The sequence below is a fragment of the Seriola lalandi genome, unplaced genomic scaffold (assembly GCF_002814215.2).
Source record: "Seriola lalandi dorsalis isolate HSWRI2012SDOR001 ecotype SW California unplaced genomic scaffold, Sedor1 jcf7180002054934, whole genome shotgun sequence".
NCBI lineage: Eukaryota > Metazoa > Chordata > Actinopteri > Carangiformes > Carangidae > Seriola > Seriola lalandi.
This window is the reverse complement of record NW_019525486.1, coordinates 1,197,238-1,219,152: the sequence shown is the minus strand read 5'-3', so window position 1 is coordinate 1,219,152 and position 21,915 is coordinate 1,197,238. Positions and strand designations below refer to the sequence as shown.

General features: G+C 42.1%; 2 long non-coding RNA genes across 2 annotated transcripts in view; both read right to left on the bottom strand.

Annotated features, from left to right (window-relative positions):
* Nucleotides 1–6,298: 6,298 nt before the first annotated feature.
* On the bottom strand, nt 6,299–13,589 carry LOC147817598 (uncharacterized). Its single transcript, XR_015436242.1, has 3 exons — nt 13,487–13,589; nt 10,152–10,315; nt 6,299–6,476 (listed from the first exon to the last, which is right to left on the bottom strand). It is a non-coding gene; the product is annotated as an uncharacterized LOC147817598 (long non-coding RNA).
* A 5,413-nt stretch (nt 13,590–19,002) lies between these two features.
* Nucleotides 19,003–21,915, bottom strand: part of LOC147817597 (uncharacterized) — a 31,752-nt gene continuing 28,839 nt past the window's right edge. Inside the window, exon 3 of the long non-coding RNA XR_015436241.1 lies at nt 19,003–19,197. This is a non-coding gene — a long non-coding RNA (uncharacterized LOC147817597). The remainder of the gene's footprint in view (nt 19,198–21,915) is intronic.

The following is a 21,915-nucleotide window of genomic DNA, read 5'->3' as shown; positions in this document are numbered from 1 at the left end:
CATGACTGAGGCTGCATCCTCGCTGATATGTTTTAGTTTTAACGCATCACTTTTCCTACATTTTCTTTACATTTGCTCCTGGCGTCCTTACTCACTACTCTGGAGTTTTCAAACCCTGTAACGGAAACTTTTGGAAACACTGCTGACCCCCGTTATGCTCTGAAAACTTTGTTTTATTCTGGAGGGGCAGAAACTGAGACCTTTGGAAACAACGATTAGTTGCAGTCACACACAAAGGCCTCCTGATTTGGTCTTATTAGTCACAACTACCAGTGGTGAGAATGAAACTTGGATAACAAATTACAAGCGTTACTGACCTTGTTGTCTTTGCTAGCAGCTGTTGTGCAGTTGAATTCTGCATTTTAACACTACGACTGTCTTTGCTGTTCCTCGTTCGCAGTCTTTTCTGCAACTAATCAACTGCAGTAGACAATCTACTTCCTGTTTACACCGGCACATGCGTGTCCGGTGTACGTGAATGGTCATGTGATATGCATTTTTCAGGTGCGGTAGTATGGATGGAGACGACTGCAGACACAGAGATAAAATGCTCATCTGGACGGAGATCGTTTCCGTTTTTAAAATGCCTCTTCAAAATGAAAACGTAAGAGTTTGGACGCAGCCTGAACCTGCTGCTGAGCCCTGGTGTAGATTCATCCTGTTCCTGTATGTGGAGAGAGTGAACACATGAAACTGCTGATTTCTTTTCTTTATAGAAGCCCATCTTTACTTGACCTCAACATAACCCTAAAATAGACATTAATCATTATAGTTACAGTGTAATTTGAAAGGCCTCACACTTCTTTCAAAACGTATTTGCTTATCAGAATTAGTAGCATAGAGTATAAACACTATTTTTAGGAGAGAGTTTTCTATGCAATGAGCAATTATAATCCCCAGTCCACTTCAGCTTTCACCTCGAAATCAGTGGTTTACACACTTTGATCATTGTGACCCTTCAGATTTATCTTTAACCCCTTGACGAGAGTGCGACTCACAGTTTGGGAGCCACTGCTTCAGATAATATGTCTGACCATGGCAGTTGTTTAGACCCTGTCTGGGTCTGACTGCTTATATTCCTTGTTGAACTCACAGCCATGTTGCCACAAGCCCAGATCTCAGTAACTGATCCACAATTTAAAAAAACACACACTGAAAGCAGTAGATATTTTAGAGCTAAGATCAACATCTCTGTCTTTCACAGGTGGTCAAAATGTCAGGTGAGACGATCACAGCCTGCAGCATCAGCTCACAGTCTCTCCTGACGTGCAGGATGAGCTGCTCCTTCACAGCAACATGGAGCCCGAATCTGGCAACAACAATCTCACGACTTGTTTTATTCTCTTGGCCTCAGGTGGCGTCCCAGACACAGAATCGGTTCCACAGCAACACGCGACGTAGATCAGGCTTTTGTGGGATGATATTGTTTTGTCATTAGAGAGAAACAAACTTCATATAATGCAGCAGCCTATGGAAGAACTAAATATTTTCAATAGTTCCCTCCTTGCCGTTTTGGTATCGATCTCATTTTACTCGACATTATTTCCTGTCAAACTACAACAGTGAAAAAAAAATGTTCCACATTACCCTCTAACCAGTTTAATATGTACAGGTACTGTATGTTATCAGGGCGCTATAATAACTTATTTACCGTCACATTCACACTCGCATTACTTTCCGTTCTGCATCACTTCACCTCCATTAACTTGTACTCATGGTCAGCGCGGCTTGCTTTTAATGCGATTATTTATTTCTGTTACTGAAGAAATGTTTGGTCCGTTTGGCCGCTGCAGAGGTCGGATGAACGGCTGCATGCATCCCCAGGCCGCCACGCCGGCGGCCCGGACTCTCCACGCCCCGAGTCAACAAGCCCCAAGCACAAACCAGCAAGACATAAAGCCTGGAGCATTAATTATTCAGAGGGGAGACGGTTGTCGGAGGCAGATAAATGTGTTTTACAATTCTACTCTTGCTTTTCACTGCAATTTAAGCTGAAGGGAGGGAAAAGCAAGCAGCGCAGTTATCACAGACTATCTCGTAAAGTGAGCGAATCCCCCACAACAAATGCAATTCAGTAAATTGAATGGCAGCATGTGTGCAGACGAGGCTTTGAGAGCTTTGTTTACGTGCATGTGTGAAAACTGAGGGATGAATTACAGGAGAAATCAAGGTGAATTGAATGTTTTTTTTATGCTTTAGGGTGAAAAGTGGTGAATTAAAAAAAGAAATGGTGAACTGAGAGGAATTCATTTAATTATTTTTTTTCCAAAATTGTATTAATTTTCATTATGATTTAGTCTTGTATTTTAATGGGCAGCTACAATGAAAGTCAGTTCCTCTGCTCATATTTGTCTGAATTCATTTTCTTTTTCTTATTTAAGTGAAATGTTGTTTTGTGTTTTATTTTGAATGAACTAATATTGATCAGGGTTTGACTTTCATTCAGTTAAACGACATGATTTGGCGTCTGTTGTCACATTTACGTCAACGTAGCGTAAGCTAGCTGCTGGTCAGTAAACACTGCATATCTGAATTGTAGACTGGCTGCTGGTTCTATTTCAACACCTGTTGAATGTAAAATATAAAGTGGTGGAGGACGGACTCAGATCTGTGACTTCAGTAGAAGCAGCAGCGGCAGCAGAGTGTAGAGAGACTCTGCTACACGTTAGTCATGCATTCAAATCTGACTTAAGTGGAAGGACATAAGAATCAGCAGCCGAGCAAAACTACTACAGAACAGCCTGTTTCAGAATAATATGCATCATAATACTGAAGTATCGCTGTTGAGACATCGATCACTTTAATGTAACAGCTGGTAATGTTGGAGCTAATTTTGTACTGCAGGGACGAGCAAGTACCTTAAACCTGCAGCGTGGAGCTTCTGTCTCCCCCTTCTGGCAGTGAGAGTAATTACACAACCAACGTCAACGCATGCTTAGAAACAAGACAATAATGCATTATTTAGGTAAAGTAAAGGTAAAAATATTATTAAAATACTTTGCAAATATCAACCTGTCAGCCCTCAGTCTCTTCTCTTCTTTCTCCAGAGAGGAAAAGCTGATTGGATTCCTTTTTTAAAACTGTAATCCTTCCTCTCTTTCTTTTTATCTGGAGCATCAGAAACCTTTCTTGGATGTTTCCTAAGCTTTTCCTGCCACAGACTCCACCACACTCCGAGCTGATGTAGTTGCTCCTCAGCTCTGACAAACCAATCATTGGTGGTTCATCCGTGCGGGAAAATCACCGTAGATACAGAGAGATTTACCCGCTGCTGATCAGTCCTGTATGAACCAGCGTGAGGATTGGATGTAATGGATGTTCAGTTATATGGAAAAGTCACAGACTCCAAAAAGTAATGTAACTAATGTCTTTGCTGTAAAGGCAAATTGATAATTGATGTTGACCAGCTTCATTTCCCCACCTGTATTTGTCAGTTGTCACCACATGTGGCTAAACGCTGCTAGCATCATTAGTTCAGTAGTCAGATTTAGTCCTCAGGCAAAGCATCACTCCCCCTTGATGCAAATCACCAGCGTCTTCTGTTAAGACTCCACCTGCCTGGGAAACGCACACGTCTGTCAAACTCCACGCTCATAGTTTGTAATCCAGGCTTCCTGCTCTCAGAGCTCGAGCCCAGACAACGCTGATGACTTCATCAGGTTTATTTTCTTAGAGTCAAAGCTGAGAGCTGCTCCTCGTGTCAAGCGAACCGACTCTGGCTTCCCCTTTGAACAACTATATAACTCCCTCTAATTTTCACATTGTGGTCCGGTGTTGGACGAACTCTCTCTCTGGCCCTCAGGGAGCTTCGTGCTCTGGCTCTGGAATAAATATTTTTCTTAGCTCCTTAAAACATTTTGAAGATGCAACGTTTCCCTCTGACAGCAGTGATGTGTAAATTATGCAAGTGTGCATCTGAATATGTATGCCAGCATGTGTATGCCCCTGAGTGTCTAAATGATTATGTGTGTGTGCATGTGCATGTGTGTGTGTGTGTTCGCCATCAGTGCTGCATCTGCGAGCTGCCTGGCTTCTCGCGTGGGCAGGAAGATCTCAGCATCGCTGCACGCTCCGTCACAAAGCGCTCCACCTGAACGCCTCTACCACTTATCTTCCTCTGGGGATTACAAAGCATTGCAAATAAATGCCAAGCGGCGTAACTGACAACAGTCACATTATTGCGGCACGACTGAGCGATAAGGCGCCGTGTGTGCACCGCGGGGTTCTCTGTGTGGCCTTTCTGCAGCTATCTGAGAGTGGAACACACACAGAGAAATGAGAGTTTTGTAGGGGAATCGTTGCCGTATGAAATCTCTGTGATCTGACTATTACCGTCGCTCTCAGAACAAACTCACCGTGAGTCTCTCTCTCTCTCTCTCTCTCTCTCAAAACAAACTGCTGCTCCTCTCTTCACATAATACAATTCACTCACGTCTCTCCCACTTAATTTCACCACCACCTCATCACTTCCTTCCAAAACACAGAAGCCCCCCCCCCCCATGCTTCGCCTCTCTCTGGCTGCTGCTGCCTCCTGCCAGGAGGACGGAGGATGTCCTTCCTAAAGGTTATTACGCCACGTTTTCTGTGTCATCCAGTAGGAGACAAACCTACACTCTGATCCTCAGCAGCAGGGAGCGTATCTACAGAGGATTTTACACGAGTTTAAATCTAACACATGGGCGTGTGCTTCGGTGATGATTAGCATTTTTTGCACAGCCGAGGGCCCTTTATTCTCTCTGTGGGAGGCTCTCTTTTTAGGGAAACTCTGGTTTTTGCCAAATGTTAGACCTCCCCTCTTCGTCCCGAGTACTTTCATGTCATATAAATTGACTTTATGAGATGCTTTCTACTTCCAGGACAGCCCAGTAAAAAGGGAGCTAAAACGGGTGATGTATGTGGCCTTTGGCTTTTCAAAAGGATCTTCTACAGCTCTTTGCTGAAAATTGAACTGCTGTAAGTAATCCTTTTGTCTGCTGAGTTACCTTATGCTGCCGCCGCTGTTGCCGAGCAGAGAGGCAAATAACAGCCAGCTGCTCCAGAGCTGGAGCTGGGCGGCTTCCAGCTGACAGTCTGTGCAGGCGTATGAACGTGAAGCAGGCCGTCTCTAGAAAACAACATGCACGCTCAGCAAAAGCCTCGTCCGGGTGAAGTAAGGTTAATAAAACCTCACAGCTTCCCAGAGCAAAATCATGAAGGAGACCTTGTTCTCTGCTGAAGGTTTCTACCAATTATATCAGATTATCCGCCCCTGGATGTTGCGCTCCGTCCCAAATGTCGAAAAACTGCCTTGAAGCAGTTACCATGGCATCCTAGTTAACTCAATGTAAACCTTAGATGTGATTTTTTTTCTTCCTGTTTTTCTTTTTTGAGCCAATGGACCCGTCATAAAAACAAGAGTACAGAGAAAACCTCATTTTATTTACTACAGTTTTAAACCTTCGGAGGAAGTCAGTAATTCCACTGCTCTCCTTTAGTGGGCAAAGTGGGAAAAAACACAGCTGGAGTCTGGTGAGAACAGCAGCAGTCAGGGATTGATTTCCTCCCCTCAGCACTTCAGATCTCCAAAGACATTATTGGAATTGTGCACAACTGTGAAAAGAAAAATGTATTTTTTTTCCCCTGCTGTATTATTTCCAAACAAGCGCAGATCTGCTGATGGTTTGTTTTTCTCGTGATGGAGCTCGCTTTGACAAAACGTTTCAAGTTGCAGGTTCGAACAAAAGGGCAGAGCGGCGAGCGGCGAGCCGGCTGCAGCGGCGACAGAGGAGAAGAGTTGTTTTCTGAAACAATTTATCACATAAACCAGAGACTTTCTCGTGGTTTTCACAAGAATGAAAAAGTGTGTTCATGCTATATGTGATTGTGTACAGTATGTCTACATTTTCAATAAGCCACTGCTGTCACCTGCAGGGCAAACACAGCACTGCACGCCATCCTCTCTGTGTCCTCATTTGTTTTTTTGTTTGTTTGTTTTTTGTTTTTTTCCTCACCAGAAAAAGTCAACATCATTAAAAATAGATGCGGCCGAAATAGAGCAAACAGCTTCTCCTCTGTCATGAATTTATGTTTGCATGGATTTCTTCCCACAAATAACATCCGATGGGTTGTTAATGACACTCCAAGCAAAAAAAAAAAAAATTGGAGCGAAAGCCCGCCGGGCCTCGGCAGAGCGAACTAACAACAGAGAGCACAGCTTCACTAATGATGCAACAGAAAAGGGAGTTTTCATGTCAACATGTAGGAATAAAAAACATCATTCTGCAGGCGTTTGTTTTACTGAACAGCTCCAACATTTAATCTTAAGCAGACGACTACTACTACTGAAGGTGATGATGATGGTGATGATGACGGTGATGATGACGGTGATGATGATGGTGATGATGACGGTGATGATGATGAAACACGTGTGAATCCAGTGACAGCTCATTCAGACACAACCCCCCTCGTTGTTTCGTATGCTGATAACACTGCTAGGACTTGATGAGAGGAAAAGTCTCGTCAGGCTGCAGGAGTGAGAAACTTTGATTGCACCTGATTGTATCATATTTTTTTTAATCAAGTTTTATTCCAAACTTTTATTTCCACGATTTAAAACAAGCCGCAGCTTTTTCTTTTGCTTGAATATAAAGCAGATTATGAATTACAATTTATCATCCTCAGACCTTTGCCTCCCAATTAAATGGAGCTTTGATGATGAAATGATTATTTCCTTTTGAAATGTTGACTGATGGATTTTAGATTGCAGGAATGGAACCTTTTGCTTTTTTCAAACACATTTATTTAGTGATCTGCTGTTTCATTAGGCAGATAAGCCAAATCATTAGCAGGCAAAGCTACACCAAGACTTTTTCAGTCAGTTTTTCATTCATTGCCTCCTTTCAACAACTGATACCAATTATGTTGGAGTTCAAAAGGGGATTATGATCATGTTGTTGGACTTCAAAGGCTGACGTCAATCTGTCCTCAGGGGATTAATGTGCGAACCCACCAGCTTTCTGCAATGAATAAACAAACATTTTCCACGTTTGCTCCTGCCAAACATCTTGCTCGGCTATAAAAACAACATCGTTTTCAGAGATGCTGAAACAGCTTCTGCTCACCTACCCCGAAAAAAAAAAGCCTTTCCAAACAAGCGTTAACGCAAATGTGGCGCAGCATCTCCAAAAGTTCTCAGTACAACATAAACATTTGTTTTCAGTTCCCCTAAACCCCAAAGGGGAGGCTCCGCACCCCGAGGCTGTTTTTATATCACTAATAATTAATATGACGCCTGCAAATTTGTTAATTGATTATATTTCAACAGAAATGTGGTATAGTTTCTCCAAAGTGTATTTCATAATCAATAACTTTGTTTAGTGGATCATTAAATCCCAAACTTTGGTAAAAGGTCGCCCAAATTTGACCCGAAAAATGTGTTATGGCTTCCCCCCAAAATGCTATTAAGTTCCTAAAATAGTAAAAAAAAATGTCACAAAACCTCTAAATATGAAGACGGGTACAACCCCGACAAATCTCAACATGTTGCTATAACATAAACAAATGTCTTTACAGCACTAAAGCCCAAGGTTTGGTATACAACAAAAAGATTCATGGCACTTCATACTCTCATAAATCTGTATAGGCTCTAATATTTCCCCAGAGACGTATCATAATTCGAGGCACTTTTACAGAGATCCAAAACCTCAAAGTTTCATTTTTATTTTCAAATCCTAAAATCTGCCATAGCGCCCACAAAATCCTTATAGCGTGCTCTTATTCTCTTCCCAGCTACTGACATTTGGGGATTTTGGGTTCAGTGCTATCAACCACTCAAAAAGCCTTCAAATCTTCAGGTTGTCAGAGGACTCCCCCCCCCACCTCCACCCGGCTCCTCCAGATTACATCATCACAGTTAGTTTAGAGATACGTCTCCACTGCCGTCCAGAGATCGGACACTAAACACACTAATCGTAACATCAACATAAACTACAACATAGTGACCCGACATCTCGTCTGCTCACACTGAATTCCTCTAACGCTGCTTCCTCTCCGCACAGCAACCCCCCCACCCCACCCCCCAGGAAGAGTGCCCCCCACTTCCTGTCACATTTATCTTCCATTATATGTCCTGCATGTATACAGCAAGTGTGTTGCTTGGGACAGAGCAACGATGAACAGCACGCGGGGAATGCAAACAAGCCATTAATCTCCTGCCGCCGAGCAGAAAAACAACCCACACTGCAAACTCTCCTAAATACTTCCCTCTGCTTATTTACACTGTGAGGACGATGCAAACGATAAGGCCGCCGTGTATTTGCTTTAAAAAAAAAAAGAGCCGCAAACAAAACAGTTTATTAATATTTTACTGTTGGGAACAGAGAGAGACAGAGAGGGCGTCAGGAGTCTGGATGTTAACTGGTTTAAAACAGCCCTGCGAGTATGAATAAATAACTAGAAATAGCAGCAGCGCTCTGTCTCTCTCGCGCTCCATTACAGTCGCCGCTGCAGCTTTTATTACCGGCCTGTAAAAGCACCTGTGATGCCAGAGTGTGTAGAGGGTATAGAGGAGAAAATAACGAGTGAGTGAGGGAAAAGAGAAACATCTGCTAGTAACTGTATAGAAATAACCTATGAAAGAATATGACAAGGAAAAATACGCCAGCGCCTTACAATATGGCATGATGTATATGTGTTCTTCTTTGTCTAAATATATCAGATCTCTCTCCCTGTGAGTCATGAAGAAGAAATCCGGCTCACGCGCAGCCAGTTAGCACAGCGACCTTCTGGAGAGTGACCAACACACACATGATGAGCAATCAGAGGTGATTGTGTCGGTAATTGGAGAGGAGTTTTGTGTGGCTCCATGGCACAACATGGTTGATAGTGTTTGAATAGCCGCTGATTGATCGTAGGCCTGCCGCAGCCAAGCTGTGTGTGCGCACTGTGTCCCAGAAGCAGAAGAAGAAGAAAAAAACACAAAAAGGTCCTAAAAATTGATTCACAGAGTTATACACTTCTACTCTCGACAGGCTCGCAGCGCTCTTTAGGCCGTAAATTTAGCCGCGACCACGGGACTGAAAAGACTCCGCTGAATGGAAATATGTTTCGAGGGCGGATATTATCATGAGAAACGAGCAAGCTGTGCGAGGAAAAGCACCTGTATCGGGAATAACGCTCGCTGTCTCCACTTTAACTAGTTGCTTGAGTCAATTTGTTTTTGTTAAAGTTTTTACCGTGAGACATTTACTGTATTTTTCATCAGATAAAACTCGGCTCGTTTCAAGAAACATACAGTATGTCTGTGTTCAACGTACAGACACTGATTTTCTACAAACTTCCTGTCACATCAGGATCAACAATCTGACGACAATGACAGTTCAATCTTTCACCTGTTGCCAGGCAACCACAAAACCCAAACATCATGAACCCAAAACAAAACAGTTTACTGTAGAGCCAAACCGATATTGGATTTTTGTGGCCAATGGCGATACCGATATTAGGGAGTAAAAAAATTCAGATATTGATACATAATATAATAATGTGATGATAAACTTTATTGTCCAAAATGACATCAGTGCACTGGAAACTTGACTGGGAATTAAATAAAATAACTATAAAAATAAATAACTATAAATAAAAAACATAAGAACAAATTCAGCCTCAGTTTTTTAGCTGGGTATAATGTTTGTCTTTTTATTCTTTTTATTCTTTTCTTTCTTTTCCGTTTAAATGTTTGACTCTTTTATTCACTGCACTGTGGTTGTGTAACTTTCTGCCCCCTAGCAGCTCTGAGGATGATGTGCATCTGAGCGGGTCACTGTTGTGTTTTTATTTATGGTGCACACATGAGAACAACATGCAAATGCAAGAGCACGCAGGCGATGCAGAACACGGTCTGCTGATCGACAGGAATGAGGAATGGACGATCTGCACCGCAAATGATAAATGTGGAAGGAAATTGAACTGTAGCGTTGAAAAACATCCTTGTCAAGCCTGAAGGATACTGACGACGCATGACATGATGTTACTGCAGGAAAAGCAGAGGCGGTTTTCCTAATATAAATATATTGCATAAAATAAATGTTATTACATGTCCTTACAAATTGGATCCTTTACAAGAAAACTCCAACTTTAACGCAATCCACCAATGACAATTTAGTATCTAAAAGCACCTGTGACGTCAGTAGAGGGTTCACCCACCAGTGGAGCCTGGGCAGTCGGTGCTGATGAAGGTTTTCGATGGAGACAGCGGCGACCTCTCTCTGGACGAGGAGAGGGATTCCTGAGGAGCCGACTGGACGGGACCATTGAGCTGAGTCACAACTTGGGGCCGGCTCTGAAGGAAAACAGGCGGCAGAGAAAGGGAGTGTGTCAAGGAAGCAGTGAAATGACAGCTGAAAGCAGTAAAGAGTAGTTTTAACGTTTGATAGTAACAGTATGATGACTAAATCAGATGGGTTTAGAGTGTGTGGGGGGGGGGGGGTAGAAACTGATCCTCGACTGACAGAGCTGACAGCGCAGGAAATACGCATAAATATGTTAAGAGCACGCATATGAAAAGTAATCTCTGTGGATGAACTTTAACTGAGCTTTTAAACTTCTACTTGAATAAAGAAAAATCCATTCTGAAAGCTGAATACGAGACTAAATCGCTGTGACGTGACACAGCAGATGTTGATGCTGGACTGGGACACGGAGGGATTGGGTCACTGGTTTGAGTCCAGCACCCAGCTGCTCTAGTGGAGACACTGACTGGCCAAAAGTGCTGGGGGAACTCCCAGTTGTTGCTGGTGTGAAGTGCACGAATAAAAAAATCAGGTTGCTGATGAAAAAACAGCATGCAAGCTCCATAAAGCTGCTTCCTGGATGCATAAAGGTGAGGAAACCCAGAAAAGGAATCATTTATTTTACTTACAGAGCTGCAGGAAAAAGAAAAATGGAGAAAGTTACAAACCATATGTCTCAGTCGCGATGATGGCAACACAAAACCCTTAATTCCAATGAAGCAAGTATTTACTCATTTCTTTTTGCAGTTCAGCTCTGACTCAGAGAAAACTGGAACATGTCCAGCTCCTCTTGAAAAGTGAGTCTCACATGATTTACCCTCAAATAGATCAAGACGGCCATAAAGAGCTCGGCTGCGCCCTTGGATGAGGTCTGTTTCCCTGCCCGGAAAAAAAAGCCTCTTAATTTTGACGATTTGTACGTTTTATTCAAAAGGAAATAATTCAACATTTACGTCCATTTTGAGCGTAAAGGGATGAAAAGAAATTCAACAGGAAGGACTTTCCAGCATAAAAGTCAGACTGGACTTGATTTTCCTACGGAGCTAATCTTTTTTTTTTTTTTTCCTTCAGTGTTTTCATCCGACAGCAGAGAAATGCCCCTTGCCTTCCATTACCTGAGAAGTGTAACATCTCTTCTCTCCCGGCCAAAATCCACTTTCATACCAATTTATAGTTGATTTTAAGGACTCAATACTATTGAGGAAAAGCTATAAAAGTCCCTGAAGAGCCAGTGCCTTACTGTGACATTTCAGGAGGGCGATTACACCTGGTAAAACAATTTAAAGCCTTGAAGGATCATTGAGCATCAAACGATTCTGGGCCGGGAGTTCATTTTTCCATGCTGAAGGGACTATGAGGGAAGCTTTTTAAACAGCCAGTCCTTCCAGTGCCCCGCTGCAAAGCTCGCCCCACTTTGGATAGAGACATGATCGGTTCGAGTGACCTTGGCGTGCTGTGGCTTTGGTCACAGAGCTCAGTCCTGTGCAAATCAATATCTCCCTGACTCAAGCGCTGCCACCCCTGAATAAGAGTGGGAGAACAAGACGCACCACAAAAAAATCCACATACACCATCTCCCCACCCCTCAGCTCACGCCTTCGTCACTCCACCGCCAAGACATCAAGATGACAGCATCATCACGGCGGTGAAAATGTTCAGGAGGAGATGAGGAAACATGAGGGAGGGAGGTCTGGTGATTAGCAAAGGTCTCACAGCCCCACCTTGTGTTCAAAGGCAGGAAGTGTGATGCAAACACACACACACACACACACACACACACACACACACACAGAGTGGATGTGTGTGTGTGTGAGAGAGAGAGAGAGAGAGAGAGAGAGAGAGAGAGAGAGAGAGAGAGAGAGAGAGAGAGAGAGAGAGAGAGAATGCTATCCTTCACAGAGCCAGGAAAAACCGATTGTTCAGGTAATGACTTCACAGCAACACGGACTCATTTACAAGCTAGTAATGCAGACACACACACACACGCACACACACACACACACACACACACACACACACACACACACACACACACACCAGCAACAGATTCTTATTGTTATGTCCGAGCGATTTATTTAAATAGAGTTTTTTACCTTAACTTTAATCTAACACTTGCCAGTGAAGCCGACTGGATCCAAACTGAGCTGCTGAGTAAAAACTGCACCTGTTCTGCGCCTGATAACTGTTTTATTTCTGGCTGCGTGGCTCCAGGGACGCCGCTGTCACTCAGTCTGTCCGTCACTTTGTTCCAGACTGGAATATCTCCGCGGTTATTGAGGATTAGAGGATGAGACCTACTCGTTTTGCTGATCCCCTGACTTCACCTCCAGCACCGACATGAGGTTCACATTTATGGTTTTGAGTGAAATGTCTCGACAGCTACTGGATGGACTGCCGTGGAATGAGGCTGAGACGTTCATGTTTCCCCTCAGGTCGAACTGTAATCACTTTGTTGATCCCTTAACTTTTCACCCAGTGTCAAAACATTTAATTCCTCCAATACCCTGATTGATTTAACAAATCTCCGTCACAATGAACAGTTTCAAAACTGATGCAGAAGAAGCAGAGAAATTTGTCACTTATGACATTAAATTGATATTTTAGTGGAATATACATCCTCTGGTATTAAAACAAAGTCAGTGCCACTTGTGTTTGAGGAGATTCTGTCTCATTTCTTTAGGACAGTGATGCATGTTCCTAAACAACAGGGGGCACAGGAACAACATATTTGACATTTAAGCCTTTTATTAGGCCAGAACTGCTCTCAAATGAACCTTATGTTGTGTGATTATTATTAGTAACTTAACTTCATGCACAGCTGCTGTTGGTCCTTCACCTTCACTTACCGCTGCAGCTTATTAACTTTCAACATTCCTTCAAGTGCAGCCGATGATTTCCGGACTGATGTTTGCTGCTTTAGTTTGAGGATTCGTGTTGTGTAAATATGACCTTTAATAAAAGAGCAGTCATGTAATGTGATTCTTTCCTGCATCTAAAGGAAGGGTCGGCATGGGGGGGATTATCAGGAATAGGCCGCGTCTGGCACTTGTTCGGTCGGCCTACAGCCCGACACTTCAGCCGGACTCGGCTCAGACCCGGCTCAGACCCGGCCCAGACCCGGCCCAGACCCGGCGAGTCTTTAACACAGTGATGTGAATGATAACAGCATGAGAGAAAAACAAACAAACTGGGGAACAAACAGACGCAGAGACTTTTCATACCTGTGACGGTGTCGGAGGTCGGGTGAACAGGAAACGGTTGCGTGCAGGGAAAAGCCGCAGGTGCGCACAACCACCTGAGTTTGTAAACTGCGCACATTTGGGGACTGGGGGGGGGGGGGGGGGGGGGGGGCGCCATTTCTGCTTTATATCGCCACGGACGACAAGAAAACATGATGGCCGCCGTTAGTTACCCCCGGCTCTGTTTACCATCCGCCGGTCGTGAGTAAAATACCCGGGCTGTTACATCTTCCTCCCCTCCCCTCTCCTTCCGGTCCGGAGGTAAGTCCCACGGTGTCGGAGGTCTTGAGTTTACTTGTTCAGTGAAGTGGTTTGAGAAAAGTTTCATTTCTTGATGCTTCATGTGAACAGCGGGACATTTACTGGCCTGAACGTAAAAAAGGCAAATACAAACATTTGTATATTACAAATTAAATATATATCACAAATTAAATATCAGTCTAAGGGAAACCATGATTTTATTTTATATTTTAAGAAATGACTGTAAAAGCAATCAGGATTTGTTTTCTATGCATCAAAGGTATTAATATCATCAATATCTTTGTTTTAACTTGGGTGTGAAACTGAGTCATCAATGTGCAATGTGGGCAATGAACATTATTACATTAACAACATTATACAAAATTATTTTGGAAAAACGCTATTCATTTTTATTAAATACTTCTCAGCTGTGTTAGGACTAAGAACTGAGAAATTTGGTGTGCAGCAGACAGAAAAAAAAGTAAAAATCAGTGTTTCTCAATACTGTATCGTGAAGATCTGCTTAAAATGTCCTGGTTTGCCCAGCAATGGAAAGTCACTTTATTTAATTAATGACATATTAATTGCCAGAGTCCCCCTCAGGTCAGTAGCAGACTTTAAGGTCTCCCACAACCATCAAGAGTCATTGGCAGGACTACACCTCACACTGTACGGACTCAAATTAGGGTCAAAAGGATTTTGAACTTGTAAAGTGACAAATAATTCCAAAAATAGCTGTAAATAAACCTTTGTCAGCCTGTAAAATAAATCTGCATGGGAAGTTCAAGTGTACATGTGGAGAGGTGTAGAAGAGATTTGTATTTGTCTGTGTACAGATACAAAGCAGAAACTGTAAAACGCGGTCCTCCAAATTCCCACAAAGTATGTGACACTGAAGTTACAGGTAGAATATTGACCCTATTTTACACCTGAATCTGATTGGACAGTCCAATCACAAAGCAGAGTCTAATCAGAGGCCAGGTGGCGCCGTTATCTTGGTGCAGCTCCCTCTGGGGCCACAAAAAAGGCTTTACACGGCTTTTTTTCACACATGCCGAAGTTGTGTCTAAGACCTATGAACAGACACTGACGTGTAAAATCAACAGAGTTCCCCTTAACATTGTCAGTGTAAGCATGTTAGCATTTAAGCGCCGCTGTGCCGCTCAAAGCTGCGAACGTGGTCGTACACTCCTCGCCTGCCTCCAAAGCAGATCATGTCCTCAGTTTTTAAATGTGCCATTAAATAGTAAACAGTCAGTTTTCCAGATCGTAGCCTGGAAGTCAGATTGCACGCTGCTGTGCAGAACAGAGGACGAGACCATGGTGAATCAGCACAACAGCACAACAGATGAATTGTGCGCTTGGCATGAAAAACATTACAGCAAGCCAAGTGACGTGGAACAGATTGACTGTTGTATGATTAGTGAGCATGTGTAGAGTGTGTAGATATGTAGGTATATTTGGTGTGTATGAGTTTTTGTTTTTTCGCCCTCTGCAGCTCACAGCTCAGAGGAGATCAGGGACTGACAATAAACTTTACTCTCTCTGGGGAACTTAGATCTGGTTGATCCCAAAATATTTAACTGAAGCTTCTTTTCAAGTCGTATTCAAGTGCGTCATCTTGGCACCAAGAGGATTAGAGCTTAACAAAAATGTCATGCTTTTTTTTTTGTTTGTTTTTTTTGGCTTGATTTCAGCACAAATGTCAATCGCACATGAACCAATCATTCATGCACACTGTTACAGATGGATTTCATTCTCTCTTTCTCTCTCCCTCTCCCTCCCTGTTTCATCCTCCCACCCAATTTCTCTCTCACTGCAACATCTGTGTCAAATCTAAAGAACACAATGTCACCCCACTCACACACACTTAACAGTTATCCATCCAATCTGCAGGCAGGTCCAATAACAGGGATCGGCCACGGGACTCGCAGCCTATTGCTTTTGGATTGGAGCGAGGGTGACTGGGAGCGGGGGGGTGGGGGAGGCCAGCGAACATGGAGGACCAGGTTTTGGATTGTTCTAGGGGTTAAACTTTATCCACAGGATTTCCATCACAAAGGCGTCCTCAGCAGTGAGCAGACGTGACCTTGGGGCCTGCCAGAGACAAACTGAGGAAGTGAATTCACCGAAGCGTCCCCCATTCACGTGTAGGCCTAATAGGTCGCTGTCTATCACACCAAGTACCCGACCCTCGCCCCACCTCCCCCTCCTCTCACATTGGCCGGAGTCCCTTTATTATGCTGATCTAATGACTGTGGAGGGTAATCCAAAAGACCTTCATTAGAATGAGGGTGGCGTGTTACGCACTCAGCCAGATCTGGGCTGACACTGGGCGCCATACCTGCCAACTTGGGTGAGCCTGAAACGCAGCAGCAGCAGCAGCAGCAGCAAGAAGAAGCCTTTTTCTTTCAATATTTATAAATTGATTAAATTTGATCTCACGCTAGGAAACTTCTTTATCATCTCCAGAGATACAAACAGCAATCAATACACTGCTCAAACATAAAGACAGAAGCAGCAGCACACAGGAAACATGCACTATGCAGAGATAAGGTTGTGGTGGAGGCCACGTTACAGGAGATCTTGTCTGATAAGTATATACAGACAGATTCAGTAATATGGCAGAGAAGATAAACAATGAAGAAATGCTGTGTTTCTACAGAAATGCGTTTGGAAATTAAATAATGCTTTAATGCCTTAAAAGTCATTTACAACAAAGAAATGGGGGGAAAAAAACATTTAATTCTTAATCATTGTATTTGTGGCTTTGGATGTTTTGCTTACGAGCTTATGGGCTGAAGACGTGGTCGAAGAGCTTGAGAGAAACAAGTTGAAATCCTCCTCACTGTCTCACCTCCACACAGCTGGCCAGTGGTTCTGTGAAGTGGGTGTGATTGACAATCTCGGAAAGTTGCCAAAATTGCCTGAGAGGTGTGAGAGGAGGGGATTTCAGCCGCGGTTCAATGGCCTGATCAGCACTTCATCTGAAGCACACCGGCAACCATTACACAGTAACTGGTGTGTGAGGGTGTGACTTTCTATGTGTACACACAGTTGAGTGCGACACCATGAGACTGTCTGACAGTGTGCACTTCCATCCCTATTTACATATTTGTACTATTTATTTCATCAGCACTACAAAGACACAGGGCTGTTGAGGAGAGGATGAGGAGGCTACGATGGTCGACTGTGTGACGTGTGAGTGTGGCCATTCAGAACAAACAGTATAGCATTAACACAGCTGGATTACATTTCATTTCATTTCAAGAAATTTCATTTTGCCATCGAATTTTGTGCAGATTCATGATTCCCAGAGAATAAATCCTGATGACTCTGGTGATCCTCTGACTTTTCTTGAGGCGCTACGAGCAGGTCAGAGTTTTCACGTAAAGCATTTAGTGACATCTGTCAACATCTGCTTGATTGGCGCTGAATTTTGCGCAGACATTTGTGATTGATGTTTTTATTTTTTAATGAAATATTTCAACAACTAAGGAACTGTGACATTTGATGCAGGTTTTTTATATTCCTCGTGGATAAATTCCACTTTCACCCCCTACATTGCTCTTAAAGGACTTTTACAGACACTTTGCTTTATGACCAAATACCTGCGAAACAGCCTCAGCTGTGCTTTGTTAAAATCTAATCAATAAATGTTAGCATGCTAACAGGCCAAACCAAGATTTTGAACATGATAGACATTATACCTGCTTAACATCAACATACTAGCACTTTCTTTGTGAGCATGTTAGCATGTTAGCATGCTGATGTGAGCATTTAGCTCCAAGCACCACTGAGCCTCACAGACCCACAGCTGTAGTGTCGACTCTTAGTCTTGTTTTATTCATAGAGAAAGAAGTGTAGTTAATGTTCTCTCTGTGTTAGAGTTAATAGTGTATCGTCCAATATGACAAACTTGTGTTGTGCAGACATGAGTTGATGATCAAACTCAGAGTATCATTTTTTAATTCTAGTCTAGATCGCAAAGTTTCCCAGAATACTGAGTATTTTAGTCTGAATTACAGGGGGAATGTGATTTATAATGATGCAGTAGACGTCGCCATGTAACACAATGCTGCAGCCATAAAAAATAATTTACCCAAATTAAGCAGTTGAGTGTACTGCAGCATATTTAAAGGATGAAAAATGTACAAATATAGAATCTACATGTATTATATGTGATGTTTTACAACAGCGAGGGAAACTAGTGTATTATAGTACAGATAATGTAGAGCTTTATGGACAGCTAGGACTGTTTGTTTCTTTTATCAGACTATAACTGCCCCGGGGTCCATGACCCCTAAAGGCCCCACATTCATTGTGTGGTTATTTGATTCATTGCCAATTTGTTTGGGAATATGCACGACTAAATCACAGTATCTAATGATAAGGCAGATCCTGTACTGCTCTTGTCTCATTTACTTTGAAATGACAGTTAGGAACATGTTGCACATTCCTAAATAAATTTGTGTTTTGCCAGATTACGTCATACATGGGGTCAATGAGGGACCTTCGCCTCTCTCTTTTTTTTTTAAATATCTAATTCTAGCAAAGTATATAATCTCTCGACATGATGCTGTTTCCATGATCATTGTCACCTCTTGTGTGAATACATTTCTTGTGTAGGTGCAAGTGATGGGTGGGGACAAGAAGTTACTGAAACCTGATTGTTCACTCTAAACTTCTTCAGCTCTATGAAGGAGAGATTATCTCTGTTTCTCTGCCTTTCACTTCTCTTCACCCACACGTGATCGTTTTCTCGGCTGGCGACCGATCTGTTTCTTTAACCACAGCGCTTAGTGTTTATTCAGGGGGATAGGCAGTGAAAGTTTCTGGCACTTTGCTGTTGGTTGCTGGTAAAATCAACAGTGTTGAGCGATGTTGAAATTAGATGTGAAAGTCTGATCTCCACAGTATAATTTACCATGTTAAAAAAGAAGTGAAATGTGAAGGGTAGCACAGCCTGATCCAACATGGGATACAGAGCTTTTTGTAGAAGTCATAAATTAGACCTTGTTTAGACATCGCAATTACAAACACGCCCTGGAACAGCCTCCAACCTGTTGTTGCCACACACTGTCATACCTTGTGGCAAATTTTCAGGCTATAAATTTCACAGTGAAAATAAACATCCTCAGTCCCAATAAATCTTTATGCAAACAAAACAAGAATGGCACGCTGCAATGGCAGACGCAGCCTTTATGTGCTTTATTGATCTCTGAACAATCATTCCACAGGGACCTGAGACTGTGAAGCATGTTGGGCAATTGTGATTTATTATCTTTATTTATTTATTTTCATTTAAAGAAATAATATTTAACTGACATTTCACTCAGGAGGAGTTAGTTTCACACCAAGTGCTGGTTTGGAGCCAGTTATTGAACAATTTATTCCACATAGTTTACGACTGAGCTTCCCCTCAGGCGTTCCTTCAGATCTTGGTGGATTGACTGTAGAGAAGGCAGAAGAAAAGAACAGTGCTTCCTGTGAGCCATTACCTCTGAATATGGGGTTATTAATTCAGACAATAAAGGCTTTAGCTCTCAGGAACCCATGTTTTACATTTACAATGCAGGCTTTTAGCTCCAGAGAGCGAGCGCTGCAACCATTAAACAGGAAAATGGTTCGGTGTTTTACTCAGTAACAATTTGAGTAACAATGAGGGGTAACAGTGAAAACTATATATCTTATTAACCAGTGGTGGAGGAAGGTTTCTTTATACCTCCGTCTCACCATATTTCAGAGGGAAATATCGCACTTCTTACTTTGATGAATATTATTTACAGGTTACTTTGCAGATTCCGATTATACAAGATATCAACAAATAAATGATGATGTATCTTTAATAGATTAAGATTAGATAATGTGTAAATGATGTTTATATAATCCAATAATATAATATTCTGAAATGGGCCATTCTGCATAATGAGAATTTTACTTTTGTAGGTAAATAGTTTAATACTTGAGAGCAGGTCTGTTGTAACAGGATATTTCTGCCCTGTAGTATTATCACTTTTACTTAAGTGAAAGCAGCAATTCTGCAGTTAATGTGTTATTCCTGTGAATGTTTGTATTGTATATTATACTATTGGGTTATTAACTAGCATTTTCCTTTTTATAGTTGGTTCAAGCGGAAACAATTTTAACTGTTTTATATCATATTTTATGAGCTCATCATATATTTGTATGTCAAATCAAATTAAACTGTAAAGTCGCTAAAGCTGTGAAATAAATGCAGTTAAAAAAAGTACAATATTTCTCTGTTTCTTTAAGTATAAAGTAAGAAAGTTGACATACATATATACACCACCGTCATTAACACATCAAAGACTCACAAAAGTAAAGAAAATAGTAAGATTCTCAATAACACTGTTATTATTTCACACATTTCTCACATGTTGCTCTCATCTCCAGCTGTCACTTGTCATAAAAGGTGACACATTCTCCTGGTTTTATTCCCTCTGTCTTGTAACCTAAACTACATCATTTCTGAGCATTTAAAATGCCTTTACATCCCCCCGGCCCCAGCACAGAGCAGGGCCCCGTAAAGAGGACTTAATCTGAATTGGCAGTCATATGGTTGCACTTACCTTGTTTGAGCTGTTTTGTATTAAGCGTAATAAGGGCCATCAAATGCCGGTAAATGCAAGATACCGCTTGTGGACCCTCCGCTGAGGACTTTTCACATGTGACAGGATAACAATTACATGTAAATCAGACCAGTGAGGAATGTAAAAGTTGAACCAAATGTTGTGGATCGAATCACATGACACGTCGACCATCCCTGTGGGGAGTTCAGGCCATTACAGCCGCTGGACTGAGCATCAAAGATAAAAGCAAGACAATGAATAAACCCCACTAAAGTACATGCTCAGGGTATGAGATAAGATAAATAAATGTGGGTAGATACGCAGAAGTGAAGCAGATGTAGACGTGTTTATTGTTACCATGTCACACTTTTCTGGCTTGAACTCATTGACGCATGTATAGAAATGCATAGCATGTGTAGTCTGTGTATTTACTACCCGGTACTAGAACTTTTGCCTAAGCAAAGTCTATATTTTTAAATATTTATGAAATGCATTTTAAATGACTCATGTTTAGACATGAGATTTCTAGTAACCTACAAAAGCATAAACAGACTTCACTATCAAAAATACAGCAACTTCTGCATGAGGAAAACTAGAAAAAGCAAGTTTACTATATCATTTATTATTCAAAACGAATAAAACCCATCTGAGGTTTTTATTTATTTCCTGTTCAGGGTAAAACAACCTTGTATTTCCTACACAGATTTAAAACAGGAGACTATTAGGCCACCAATGGCTTTAACAGCCAGTTAACACCATAAAGGTAGCACCTCAACGCTGTAATTTAATTTAATAATAAGGGATGTGTCTGGTAATTCACCAGTAAATTGAAGCGTGGAGGTGCGTTTGAACTAAGATTAGAAGACAGACGCAGATATTCTGAGGAGTGTAATTATACACACATCACGATGCAGTGGGTTTAAGGCCTTTAAAAAGTCAATGAAAAACTGAGAGAATAAAATGCCTGCAATCTGGATCCATTCTTGGTGTCTCTTTTTTTTTTATGGAATCATTTGGCAGACCATTTAACCTGAAGCAACCCGTGGACTGGAGCTGGTGTTGGAGATACAGTAGAATAAGTGTTTTAGTGTTTTGTGGGTGCGTGGCTGAATGGATGAGCGAGTGCACACAGTTTCACAGCGAGCGAGATTACACTCGCTTTAAGTATTCCATGAAAGAGCTGCGGTAGCACAGTGTTATTCAAACACTGAGTCGTTGAACAAAGTATTTAATTCATGCATTGACTTTTTCCGCTGCAGTTAGAAATTCACAGAGCTGTTTCTTGGTTTGCGGTGTTCAGCTCTCCAGCCTCCGCTCGCTCGATAATACAGTATTGTGTCTTCAGGTCCCTTTCGCATCTGTTACAGCGAAACAGAGAGTTTTATTGTGTTCCAGTGCTGCAGGTATTGAAGGATAAAGTCGTTTGATGGAGTTACACTTGAAAATATCACAAACGTCATCCATCCTTCATCAGTGGGTCGGATCAAGTGTTTAACGTGTTTCATGTTAATGATGATCTCTGGCTTTTTAAGATGAGTTTATGGTTTCTTGTGACTTCTCCACCCCCCCCACCCCCCC